The sequence below is a fragment of the Anolis carolinensis genome, chromosome 2 (assembly GCF_035594765.1).
Source record: "Anolis carolinensis isolate JA03-04 chromosome 2, rAnoCar3.1.pri, whole genome shotgun sequence".
Lineage (NCBI taxonomy): Eukaryota > Metazoa > Chordata > Lepidosauria > Squamata > Dactyloidae > Anolis > Anolis carolinensis.
This window is the reverse complement of record NC_085842.1, coordinates 80,620,027-80,633,270: the sequence shown is the minus strand read 5'-3', so window position 1 is coordinate 80,633,270 and position 13,244 is coordinate 80,620,027. Positions and strand designations below refer to the sequence as shown.

At 44.2% G+C, this 13,244-nt stretch overlaps 1 protein-coding gene across 3 annotated transcripts in view; it reads right to left on the bottom strand.

The window, feature by feature from the left end:
- Nucleotides 1–12,781, bottom strand: part of pcbp4 (poly(rC) binding protein 4) — a 97,479-nt gene extending 84,698 nt beyond the window's left edge. Inside the window, exon 1 of one of the 3 annotated variants that reach the window (XM_062970061.1) lies at nucleotides 12,546–12,781. The gene's annotated coding sequence lies outside the window, so the exon portion shown is untranslated. The remainder of the gene's footprint in view (nucleotides 1–12,545) is intronic. The other 2 variants (XM_062970062.1, XM_003217567.4) reach the window with 2 other exon arrangements.
- Between the last annotated feature and the right edge of the window lie 463 nt (nucleotides 12,782–13,244).

Genomic DNA, 13,244 nt, shown 5'->3' with positions numbered 1-13,244 from the left:
AGTTTCCACAGGATGTTATTGTGTGCAGCTACTTTGTGCTTGGTGTTCATGCAGTGTTTCCTATATGTTAGTGTTCGGTCTAAGGTGACACCAAGGTACTTAGGATGGAAACAGTGTTCGAGCTCTTGGCCTTCCCAAGTAACTTTCAGTTTCCTGTTGGCTTCGCGGTTACATAGGTGGAAAGCACACACTTGTGTCTTGGCAGGGTTAGGCTTCAGGTGGTTCTCTTTGTAGTAGCTGGAGAGATCTTTCAAGGCATTGGTGAGTTGCTTTTCAACTGTTTCAAAATCTTTTGCTTGTGTTGTAAGGCCAAGGTCATCAGCATATATAAAGCTCTTTGTGAGTGGTGGTAGTGGCTGATCGTTCGTGAAGATGTTAAATAAGGTTGGTGCAAGAACGCTGCCTTGGGGTAAACCATTCTTTTGCCTCCTCCATCTGCTTTTCTGGCCCTGAAACTCCACATAGAAGCTGCGGTTTTCTAAGAGGGTCTGGACAGTTTTTGTTAAGTCAAAGTCCCGGGTGATATGGTAGACTTTATGCAGCATTTTTCTATGTTGCACCGTGTCATAGGCTGCCGTAAGGTCCACAAAAACTGTTCCCGTTGGATGAAAGACAGCTATGATAATAGGCCTGTAGAGTGGCCATAAAATGACATTTTTAAAAAAAGAATAGAAAAAATGCATAGCAAACAATCAACCCTTTGAAACTCACAATAATATCTCTACAAATACAATACCAAATGCTTGGCTGAATTCATTTTGAGGTCACATGATCCAATCCAAACTTAGGGTCACATATATAAACGTAACAATCCAAAGTGACATAGTGGTTTGAGCACTGGACTAAGACTTTGGAGAAAGGGTTCAAATCCCCACTTGGCCATGATCTTAGGCAAGTCACACACTCTTCACCTTAGGAAATCCTGTGATAAGGTCACCTTAGGGTTCCCAAAGGGTGAAAACAACTTAAAGACATACAACAACAATATAAAAATGTTTTTGAATTCTGCATAGTACACTACAGTGTTTTAAATTGTCTTATACATGCCAAATTATTCTAAACTGTTTAGAATGATTGTAAATCGCTTGTCTGTATCTACCCTGAGAAACATGCTTAGAATTCAGCAGCAAAAGTAATTTGGCCTAGATATACCGTATAGTTGAATGAATTTGTTCTGCGTGTAGGGAGCAATTCCCTACCTCCTGAAAACTAGGGCAAAGCAATTTCAGCAAAATGGGAAATCCCATGTTTAGCTGTTGCGAGCTCACAGAGAGCAGAGATGCTGTGGACAGTCTGAGCAAATGGCAGTTTAGAAAGAGAGCAGATGGCATGAGTGACAGTATCTGCCAATGGAAAGGATCATCAGCCCACACCTCTTATTAGTCCCTGATCCATTGACAGCAGTTTGGCTCCCAGGGCTCAGCAGGGCTCTCCATCAAAGCACCCAGCTTACTGTCAAAGGCTAGGCGAGTATGAGGAGAGAGCTATATTTTACCAGCTGAAGAAGGGAAAAAAGTCCACACTGGGCATCATCTGAAGCTCACATGGAGCTTCACTGAATAGGTCTGCAGTCTTCGAGCCATGATTCCTCTTCCTTACCATAACAACACTGGGGTTTTTTTGTAAGCAATATTTTGCTGCTTAAACATATTATACACAGGAAAGCTTTACCAACTGCAGTTCCCTTTTTCAGGTACATATATAAAGGAGCCTGGGTGGCGAAGTGTGTTCAAACACGGAGCTGCTGAACTTGCAGACCAAAAGGTCCCAGGTTCAAATCCCGGGAGCGGAGTGAGCACCCGCTGTTAGCTCCAGCTTCTGCCAACCTAGCAGTTCGAAAACATGCAAATGTGAGTAGATCAATATGTACCACTCCGGTGGGAAGGTAACGGCGCCCCATGCAGTCATGCCAGCCACATGACCTTGGAGGTGTCTATGGACAACACCGGCTCTTTGGCTTAGAAATGGAGATGAGCACCAACCCCAGAGTCAGACATGACTGGACTTAATGTCAGGGGAAATCTTTACCTTACCTATATAAATAGCACAGTAGTGCTGTAAGAGAAACCTAATGGGAACCTGGGCTAAATATGGAAACTCACTGGGTGGCCTTGAACAAATCACAGAGTCTCAGCCCCAAAAAATCTTGCAATAGGGCCACCATAAGTCACAAATGATTTGAAGGCACAGAACAACTACTGTAAGACCACTTTCAAATGTAATTGTAAATACTCTGTATAAATTAAATGTACATATGCCCTGATTCCATAATGTATCAGAAGTTCATGGACAATATTCCTGAAGCAGTTTAAGAAGCAAAAATGGTTCTGATAGTCCATTCATTCTAATGAAATTCCTCTTCTAAAATCCACAAATAGTACTCCCTTGGAATCACCTATCAACTCTGCAAACTACAGTCATTTGAAGTGGCTTTGTTATGTTTAGTGTGTTTTCAAAATCTTTCTTCATAAGTGTCAACTGTGCATCTTCAAATAAGGTATATTTCAGTGTATATTTGCGAGCATAATCTTTTGTTTAAATCACACTTATACACAGATAAACAACAATTCATAATGGAAAAAGTTTCACTATTTGGAGACAAATATGTCCAGAATGCATCTAAAGGAAGGATAGAATAGTCTTCAAATCAGTCCTGTGGCCAATGTATTGCAAGGTAACCACAGTTCAAGATAACACTTTTCAGGGAGACAGCCTTCTTAGTCTGTTTCAGTATAAAATGTTCAGTATAAAAAAGACAAAAGGAGAATGAGAAATCTCATGCTGCCTCTAAAACTACACTTTCTGTTAAAATAAGTCAATGACATTAATTTCAGCCAGCAAGGTCAAAAGTACAGTAGTACAATTTCCCTTATCCAGAGATTCGAAATCCATGACTTCAGTTACACACACTCCAAAAAATATCCCATCCTTGGAAGTGTTTGTGAACCTTCTACGTCTTCCAATAAAATTTTCTAGTATGCTTTTGGACAAGTATAATCAAAATATAGTGTTCACTATTACTCACCATTTCAGGTATCCATGGAGGGGCTTGGAATATATCCCCCTACTGTATTGGGATCTTACAAGAAGCTAGAATGCAGTCACACATCCAAGAGAAATTCTAGCCTTTTCCGTTTAATTTCCAGCTCTTATCATAACCAGAACCAAGAAGTCCTTTTTAAAGCAGAGACTGGGTGGCCATCTGATGGGAGTGCTTTGATTGTGTTCCTGCATGATAGAATGGGGTTGGACTGGCTAGCTCTTGTGGCCTCTTCCAACTCTGTGGTTCTTTGATTCTATTATTCTGAGTCAGGAAACTACAAGGAAAATAATATTTTACCAAACTAATCAGGACAAAGCAAAAGTACTCACTTTTAAAAGTGTTCTTTCCAATGTGTACACAGGAATAAGAGATTATTGACAATGAAGAAGAATGATGCTTCCCTAAATCAGTTTTCTCTGTTGCACATATTGTATTCAGAAAGGTTTTAGTTTTCTATGCTTTTTTCCCTTAAGTATCATTTCTTTCTCCACTTAGCCATGACTACATTATTTTCCTGACTGGAGAGGGGCCATTTATTTTCTATGTGAACAAATTTGCTGTACTTTAAATACAGTAGAGTCTCGCTTATCCAAGCCTCGCTTATCCAAGCCTCTGGATAATCCAAGCCATTTTTGTAGTCAATGATTTCAATATATTGTGATATTTTGGTGCGAAATTTGTAAATACACTAATTACAACATAACATTACTGTGTATTGAACTACTTTTTCTGTCAAATTTGTTGGGCATTTATCTCTTTTATTTGAAAATGTACATACATACAGACATGTCAACACACAAACATATATACACACAAAATGCTTACTAGACTACTTACTGGTATATTTAGACTTTTGATTTATAATGTTAAAATGTCAGTGATTTCTAAGTTGTTTCTGCTAATTAGGTTGCAGCATACTTTGCCTAACTACACAACACCCATCCTTTGCACCTCCAACTATGTTCACCGCTGCTACTCTATGCCTCTTCATGTCACCAGGAAGACTGTGGTCTGGCACACACAGGATATGCCCTGAAACAGCCAGGTTATTTTAGAATGGTAGAGTTAAGGGCATTTCCAGAGGAGAGAAGCAGCAATGTGTATTGCTCTGCTTAATTTAAAATGTGATAAGCCAGCCCTATTGCATTGGGGGTATTCCTATTTATTATGCTGAGACAAGCTTTGCATTTCTGCCCTGATGTTATGCTCTGAATCCACTCATTCCTTATGAGGAAAAACTGCAGGCAATTCATTGCTTATTCTAATGATTTTTCAGGAGTGATCCAAACATCTTAGAAAGTTGGCTCATATCAAGTCAGACTACTGGTTCACCTGGCTCAGTATCGTAAACCCATCAGCAGTGGCTCCCCAAGGTTTCAGGTGGCATCTTTTTCTCCAGCCCTACCTGGGGGTCCCAGGGGCTGAGCAAGGACTTTTTGCAAGCCATGAAGACCACAACCACCCAGTCAGGATCAATGAAATTCAATGGAGAATTCCTGATACAGAAAACCTCTCTATCAGGAAGAGCTTGGCTAGTGTCTTTTGCTATTTCATTTCCACAGAAATAATTAATTTCCTATTTGTCATGCATATACTTTTATTTTCTGAGTACAGTAAGATCTTCATATCTATAGGGATGGATTTCCACTTGAAATCATGCCCACAACTAAATGCTATTAAATAACCCGACTTCCGATCCTAGCAAACCACAGAGTTGCCCTGGAGAACCTAGCATATTTCTAGAGAGACCAATTTTCATTAGGCACAGGTGAATTAAACCAATGATATCAATTCCATGGTTATGTGAATCTCACTGTACCATCTTATGAATGTCCAGTTAGAAATACACACCACTGTGGCCAGGTGAGGATGATGATGTTTATTTATACCCTGATTTTTCTCTCCGCAAAGGAGACTCAAAGCAGCTTAAGTGAGGCTTATTCCTATGTATATCTGCCTAGGACTGTAGCTTCATAATTCTGGAATGAATTATGACAAGTGGAAAATCAGTGTAATAATTATGACACTAAATCAAGGATCAAAAGATAGAAAAGTACCCTTTATACAATATATTTTAAAAGATAGTTTAGGGTTTGCATTTCCTATCTTCAAAGCTAAAAAAATACAATTACAGATTTCCAAAAGCAGGCCATTACTGCTAATATACATTTTTCCCCTCTTGTTTGTTTTCCTTACCTATCGATTGTTGAAACTTTCCATGTGTGTACTCTTTGCTCTCAGAGTATTCTTATTGTGTTAGATTTTTCATCAAACTTAGAAGTGGGAGGATTTAACAATAATCCTTCCTTTTCCTCATGAAAGGTTCAAAGCTCATGGTAAAAAATGGTTATATTCCATTAAAAAAATCCACCACAGGAATGGGTGAACATATGACTAGATATTGCTGTGAGCCATCAACAATAAAAATGCCCCTTAAGAATATCAACCTCAGCATTTTTGCTGCTTCCAACACATACAATGTAAAAGTGATTTTCAATTATCTAAAATCCATAACTTAGAAGTAAACGCTGTGACCCAGACTGTTAGCAGGTCACAGTAGCTAGCTTTTGTTGGCACGAAGTTTACTGCATTTTATGGGAGCCTGCAGTCAATATCTAGTCCCACTTAAATCTTACACAGGAAACACATTTTCCATGAACTCTGGTTTGCAAAGGGTCTGTGATGAGGTTGTCTGGAATGCACTAAAATTAAAGAAGACATAGAAAAACTTGTTGCTATGAGATAAAAGTCACAAGGGCATTGCTAAACAGATAACTATTTCCTCAAAAAATCTAATTTGTAAAAACAAATTTGAGAAAATTCTCAAAGCTTCACTGTTAAAATTATAAAAAGAAAATGTTTTGCCTGTTGGTTAGGACTCCTTTCTGTTAAGGTTATGCTCTACATACAAGTGTTCAATAAAAGTGAACTCTTGTTTCAAAGGCTGTTTCATTTTCAGAATCAATTCTGCCAAATTAAGTAACAACAAGATGAAAAATATAATTTTAAACCAGCTTTTGAGTCATTTTTATGCAGAACATAAGATCAGTTAAGGCCTGGCCTGAAATAATTCAACCTGTAATAATTCAAGCAAGAAAAAAAAAACCTATGCTTAAAACAGCTGTCTTCTCAAAAATTCACAATCAGAATAGATTATGTATTACCCCAGTGGCGCAATGGGTTAAACCCTTGTGCCGGCAGGACTGCTGACTGACAGGTCAGCAGTTCAAATCCGGGGAGAGTGCAGATGAGCTCCCTCTGTCAGCTCCAGCTCCCCATGCAGGGACATGAAAGAAGCCTCACAAGGGTGGTAAAACATCAAAACATCTGGGCGTCCCCTGGGCAACGTCCTTGTAGACGGCCAATTCTCACACCAGAAGCGACTTGCAATTTCTCAAGTTGCTCCTGACACAAAAAAAATTGTTGCTTTAAAAAGTTTGTATCTAAAGCTCAAAATTAAAAATATGCCATTTTCTCTGGACTGCAGTTCATTTTTAGTGACACACAAAGCAATGGATGTTGCGGGAAGTATACACAGCACTTGAAGAAATTGTTTCATTTTGTTTTATGGCAAAGAAAAGGTTCCGAATTGTTGTTCAGTCCTGGCTGTGATGTTCCACAACTTGATTTAATATCTCATTTTGTTTCTTTGATAGAATTCTTCTCAATTTCCTAGCATCAACTTGGTTATCCTCATTGAGCTAGTTCTGCAATGCGTCCCTTCAAACATTTACCAAGTTCAAACCATTTTCACTGCATTGATTGAGAAACTGAGACACAGAACCAGACCTGAGAAAACTTCCTTTTTGGACAATAATCCCCAAAATCTCCCAGAAAGGTGTTCTGAAAAATGTAATCAAATAAGCAACTCTTCCAATTATTGCGGGGGGGGGGGGGGGGGTGTCTGTTATCATGATTTTTAAAAAAATCTTGTCAGAAGTGACTTGAGAACATACTGTAAGTCACTTCTGGTGTGAGAGAATTGGCCGTCCACAGAGACGTTGCCCAGGGGATGCTTGAACGTGTTAGCTGGGAGGCTTCTCTCATGTCCCCGCAAGCTAGAGCTGACAGACGGGAGCTCACCATGTCTTACAGATCCGAACTGGCAACCTTCAGGTCAGCAACCCAACCTTAAGGTCAGCAGTACAGCAGGCACAAGGGTTTAACCCATTGTGCTACTGTTATCATGATGACAGAGCCAATATTGGTGTTGGTCCTCTTCTTGCCTGCAAGCTGTTCTTGGCTAAGAATGGATTGTTCAGAATCTCCTCCAACCTGAGTAATCCTAAAAAGAGTATCACACACAAATCACTTGTTTAATGGAAGGAATATAAAACAGAACTCCTAAAGAAACCAGTGGTTACACCTATTTGCAACGCATCTTTTTATCACACATTATTGGAGCTGTTGGAGAACAGACATCTGAGTCTTGTACTATTTACATCGTCATGTGATGAAAATATGATAAATCCCAAGTGCGTGGCGATTTTATGCTATCTCTCTAAAAATACACAAAGGCAAAGTCTTTCTTGAGGCATCTGTGTCATTGATTGGATCTCAACTTTTTCACAAAGCCACTCTTAAGATCTCTTCTCCTGTTTCTTACAAACGCAGCTGAAGGGCACAAAGAATAACATAGTTTTAATAAGCTGCCAGTGGAAGCTTGCTTACGTGGGCAGCTTTCTCATTAATCCTCCCCGGCTCACCCCGAGCTTTCTCATGAGAGGGATCTCTTACTGGATGGAGCACAAGAACAATTCTTGGTGTGTTCCCTGAATAGTGAAGAGGAGGAAAGTAGGAGCCCTTAGAAAGATGACCTCAGAGCTGCTCTGAATATTGATGTTTCGTACACAAATTGCATGGACAGGACAGGGTGGAGGATGTGTGGATGTTAAAAGGACAAAGGAGCAAATGTTTCGGGACAAAAGGGAATTTGGAAAATTGAGCCAAGGCTATAAAAGCACCATAAGCAGGATGATGACTCTGCTGGAACAGTGCTCTCGCTGTAGAAAATACCCCACAGGCATCCTTAAGAGAAGGCCTTATGAAGGAGTATGCCGATCACATGAAACAGAACACAGTATCCTAAATGTTTTGTCTTTAATTAGAAGCAATGGTGCAGGAGGATGCTGCTCAAATCCTCACAGGCAGGAGCCATCATTTCAAAACAAACAAAATATGTTCCAGCCATTTGGAGAATTGCTGTAAAACATCTGCTGGGCAGTTCTGCTTTGAAACTAAGGATGTCTCTTTGGGGAAGACCATTCCAGCTGGGCATAAGGTCTGCCAAAATGTCCATGGAAAGAGTGAAAAAATATCCTTAACTCTCAAATGCTTTAAGGTTTTGTTCTGTCATGAAGAAATAGTAGCAACAATATGGGTACATTTATCTCTCTTATTTATTTAGGTATCATATATTGCTAAAGGGAGCCCCTGATGGAGCAGCGGGTGAAACCGCTGAGCTGTTGAACTTGCTGACCGAAAGGCTGGCAGTTCAAATCCGGGGAGCGGGGTGAGCTCCCACTGTTAGCTCCAGCTTCTGCCAACCTAGCAGTTCGAAAACATGCAAATGTGAGTAGATCAATAGGTACTGCTCCGGCGGGATGGTAACGGTGCTCCATGAAGTCATGCCGGCCACATGACCTTGGAGGTGTATACGGACAAGGCCGGCTCTATGGCTTAGAAATGGAGATGAGCACCAACCTCCAGAGTCGGACACAACTAGACTTAACGTCAGGGGAAACCTTTACCTTTACCTATATTGCTTTCACTACCTGCCATTGGTTCTGGGGCTTTTTTTATGATGGGTTAAGGGCAAAAATGAAACTCTCAGACTCATTTGGTACATTGCCTTCTCATTTAACTTAGGAAGTGGCTTGAATTTGAAGACTTAACACTTTATTTTTTCACTAAAAATAAGCCTATATATCAGGCATGGACAAATTTAGGCCCTCCAGGTGTGTTTGACTTCAACTCCCACCATTCCTGAAAACCTCAGGCCCCTTCCTTTTCGCCCTCAGCTGCTTAAATGGTTGAGGGGGAAAAGGAAAGGGCCCGAGTCTGTTAGGAATGGTGGCAGTTGAAGGCCAAAACACCTGGAGGGAGGGCCCAAGTTTGCCCATGCTTGCTACCCACCCATTAATTTCAACAGAACTTGTATAAACATCCAAAAGACCTCTGAGTCTAAATACACAACAATCTTTGCGGCCTGAATCGTTCCCTCCCCATAACAGTGGGGCAACTAAATAGGCAACAAAAAGAATTTGTTTCAGGATCGCCACTGCTAACAAGCATTGAGTGTGTTCTATTCCACAAGGCAAGGGGGAGAAAATAGCTGGGGAATTGAGTATATTAGAATTCCTTGCAGCGTCTCTGCTGCAAGACATGTCTGGCTGAGGCAAGGTCCATTTCCGTTGGTTGTACCATTGCCAACTCTCTCGTCACTTTTTGCATATTGTACGTGATATGTACGGTCTCGGTCAGTAACGGAGTGGGGAGGGGAGGCATTCAGCAGTGTTTGGGAACAAAAGGGTGCATGTGGGGGGTTGGGGTGCAGCCAGCCACCAAAGGAAGGGGGCAGGTGCGGGAAATGGAGGCTGTGTGGCAAATGGAAGAAGGAACCCAGTTGGGATTCATCACCCAGCCTGTCCCCGAGGGAATTACCCTAATGGCAATCTGGGCCCGTTGTCAGCCAGCGCTGCCAGCTTGGAAATAGGGCAGGAAAGAAGATGAATGGGGCAGAGATATAAGGGACACAAGAGGCAAGGGGAGAGACAGGGCTGTGAAGAACAAGGGACTAAAAATGAACCTTTCCCTGAGGATTGGCTGTGAGATGCCAGGCATGAGGCAAACAATTCCCCACAATAGAAGGAGGCACACTGGCAAAAAGTAGGGAGAAGTCCTAAGAGCTTAGGAGCCCCCATTGTGCTGACAGGTTGGAGCTATAAAAGCCTCCTGCTTTTGGAAAGGGAAACAAATGGAAAGGGCAGGTGGCCAGCACCAGGAGAGAGCTGAGAATAGAGTGGCATGAGAAGGATGCCCAGCAAAGGGAGGGTGGCCGTGGAGGAGGGGATCTGGAGCCCCCTCTAGAGAAGGGAATGGGGAGCAAGAGGGAATCAAGGGGCTTCCAGAGAGACCCCCACCCAGCCTCATCCCCCACAAATGCTCTACCTTCAGCACTGAACACTCTTTGGGTGCAGCTAAGCTGTAAAATGAATGCAGCTTGTTACCTCTTGGACTGTTATAGCTCAATGCACTGGGACCGAGTGGGAGCTGTAGTTTCACAAGGTCTGTCATTTTCTCTGCCAAAGATCGCTTGGAGCCGGAGCAGTTAGTGGTGCCAAACTGCATTAATTCTGGGTTGCTCTGAGTTTTCTGGGAAGTATGGCCATGTTCCAGAAGCATTATCTCCTAACGTTTCCCCCACATCTATGGCAGGCATCCTTAGAGGTTGTGAAATCTGTTGGAAACTAGGCAAGTGGGGTTTATATATCTGTGGAAGGGCCATGGTGGTAGAAAGAACTCTTGTCTGCTTGAGGCAAGTGTGAGGCTGCAATTGATCACACTGATTAGCATTGAAAAGCCTGGCAGCTTCAAAGCCTGGCTGCTTCCTGCCTGGGGGGATTCTTTGTTGGGAGAAGTTAGCGGGCCCTGATCATTTCATGTCTGGAATTGCTCTGTTTTCAGAGTGTTGTTCTTTATTTACTGTCTTGATTTTTTTAATACTGGTAGCCAGATTTTGTTCATTTTCTTGGTTTCCTCCTTTCTATTGAAATAGTCCACATGCTTGTGGGTTTCAGTGGCTTCTCTGTGTGGTCTGACATGTTAGAGTGGTCCAGCACTTCTGTCCAACAAACGATTCCCCCAGGCAGGAATCAGCCAGGCCTTGAAGCTGCTAGGCCATCAAATGCTAATCAAGGTGATTAATTACAACATTCACACTTGCCTCAGTTCTTTCTCCCACCCTGGACCTTCCACGGATATATAAAACCCCCTTGCCTAGTTTGCAATGTACCTCACAACCTCTGAGGATTTTTGTTTTGTCATGTCAGGGGTGAATTGAGAAACTGCAAGTCGCTTCTGGTGTGAGAAAATTGCAAAAAACGTTATCCACGGGGATGCCCAGATGTTTTTTCTATCCTTGTGGGAGGCTTCTCTCATGTCCCCATCAAGATGCCTGCCATAGATACGACCAAAACATCAGGAGAGAATAATAATAATAATAAAAACAACTTTATTTTTATATCCCGCCTCCATCTCCTCGAAAGGGACTCCGGGTGGCTCACATGGGGACAAGCTTGATCAGCACAGTTAAAATACAGCACAGGATTCATAAAAACAACATCATAACAAACAAAATAGGCAGCACACAAAATAACACAATATAAAACACCATCGAGCCAACACTGGCATAAATAGTAAACAATTCTGAGGGGCGTAGCAGAACTAGTGCCATTCAGTTGCAAGGACAGGAGCCAGATGATGAAATTGGGAGTGGAGGGCAGTGCAAAATAAAGCCCTATATCTCTGGTAAAGGGCAAGGGCTAGACTTAGGCCATGGCCGGGCCAAACTTATCTATGGGACTGCCTCATCAAAAGCATAGTGGAACATCCAAGATTTTAGATCTTTAGGAAAGGTGGACAGGGTGGGCGCCAGCCCAATCTCCCTGGGGAGAGAGCTCCAGAGCTGGGGGTCCACCACCAAGAAAACCCTCTCCCTCGTGGTCCCCATCAACTGGGCTTGTGAGGGAGGTGGGAGCGAGAGCAGAGCCTCCCCAGTCCTGCAGGTTCGTGGGGGAAGATGCCCTTGCGAAGATAGGCAGGGCCTGAACCCTTTAGGGCTTTATAGGCGTGATAACTTGCACCTTGAATTGGGACCGGAAACTTATCGGCAGCGAGTGGAGCTGTGGAGCGAGTGGAAGTGGCCATGCAGCCCGGAAAACTCACCGCAACCCAGTGATTCCGGCCATGAAAGCCTTCCACTACACGTTGCATTAATTCCACCCCGAGAAGATATGAACCCCATCCCAACTGGGAGTACTGGATCAAGGCTTCGACTCCCCGAGAAGAAAGGAGGATAAAGTTGGCGGGAAGGGGAACAGAAAGGGGAGCAAAGTTGGGACCCTTCTCGGGAGACCCAGGAGAAGAGCACGAGGAAGCCCATCCAACCCACGCGCCTGGCGGGGAAGTGGCGGCAAACTCCGGGCAGGACAAAGCGGGAGCCGGAGGGACGGAGGACGGAGGGAGGCTGGTCCGCCAAGCCAGATCCCAAGCGCAGTCCCAGCGCCGGGGAAAGACCCTCAGAGCCCTCCCCCGGGCAGGGAAGTCGCGTCCCTCCAAACTTTTTCCCTTCCCGGACCAGAGCCTCGCTTGCGGCAAGCGGGAATAGGACAAGGCTTCCGATCTGGGGGATCTTGGGGAGGGAACGAGCCTGCCCTGCCTTGGCTCATCCTTCCGCGGTCTCCCAGGGGCCCCCAAGCCGGCACCCCCCCCCTCCCCTTACCTTGGGGCTCTGTCCGGAGGGCTCCTTTGTGCCTCCTAGTCCCACATTGTCACCGGGAGAGGCGTCTGTGACAACTGGGAGTGACATCAGCCCCGAACAATGAAATCCAACGCTTGGCAGGCGAGCGAGCGAGCGAGCAAGGGAGGGAGGGAGGGAAGGAGGGAGGCGCGGGCCAAAGCCTCGGGACTCTTCGGCCTCTCCCCCCACGCCTTCCCCTTCCCCTTCCTCCCAATGGAAGCACACTCCGCCCCGCCGCAGAGAAGCAGCCAGCCCTCCTCCTCCTCCTCCTCCCCCCTCCCTCCAGGATCCAATTACAAGGGATAAAGGAGAGCGAGAGCGAGAGAGAAGACTACAGGGAAACAATGCGCACTGGGTAAAGGCCATCTGCCAAGGACGGGGGACGCCCCCCCCCCTACCCTCGCCGTCCAGACCAACTGGGCATTTGGCATCCTTTTCCTGGAACCCACGGGATGAGAGGGCATGGTTGGCTCCATGGAGAGCAAGGGCGCCGCCAGATGCAGAGCCAAGCTTAAGAAACGGGGCCACAACGTGGAGTCCAACACATGCGAGTGCGGAGAAGAGCGCACCACAGACCAGCTACTACAATGCAGTCTGAGCCCTGCCACTTGCACAGTGGAGGACCTTCTCACAGCGACACCACAGGCACTCCAAGTGGCCACCTACTGCTCAAGGGACATT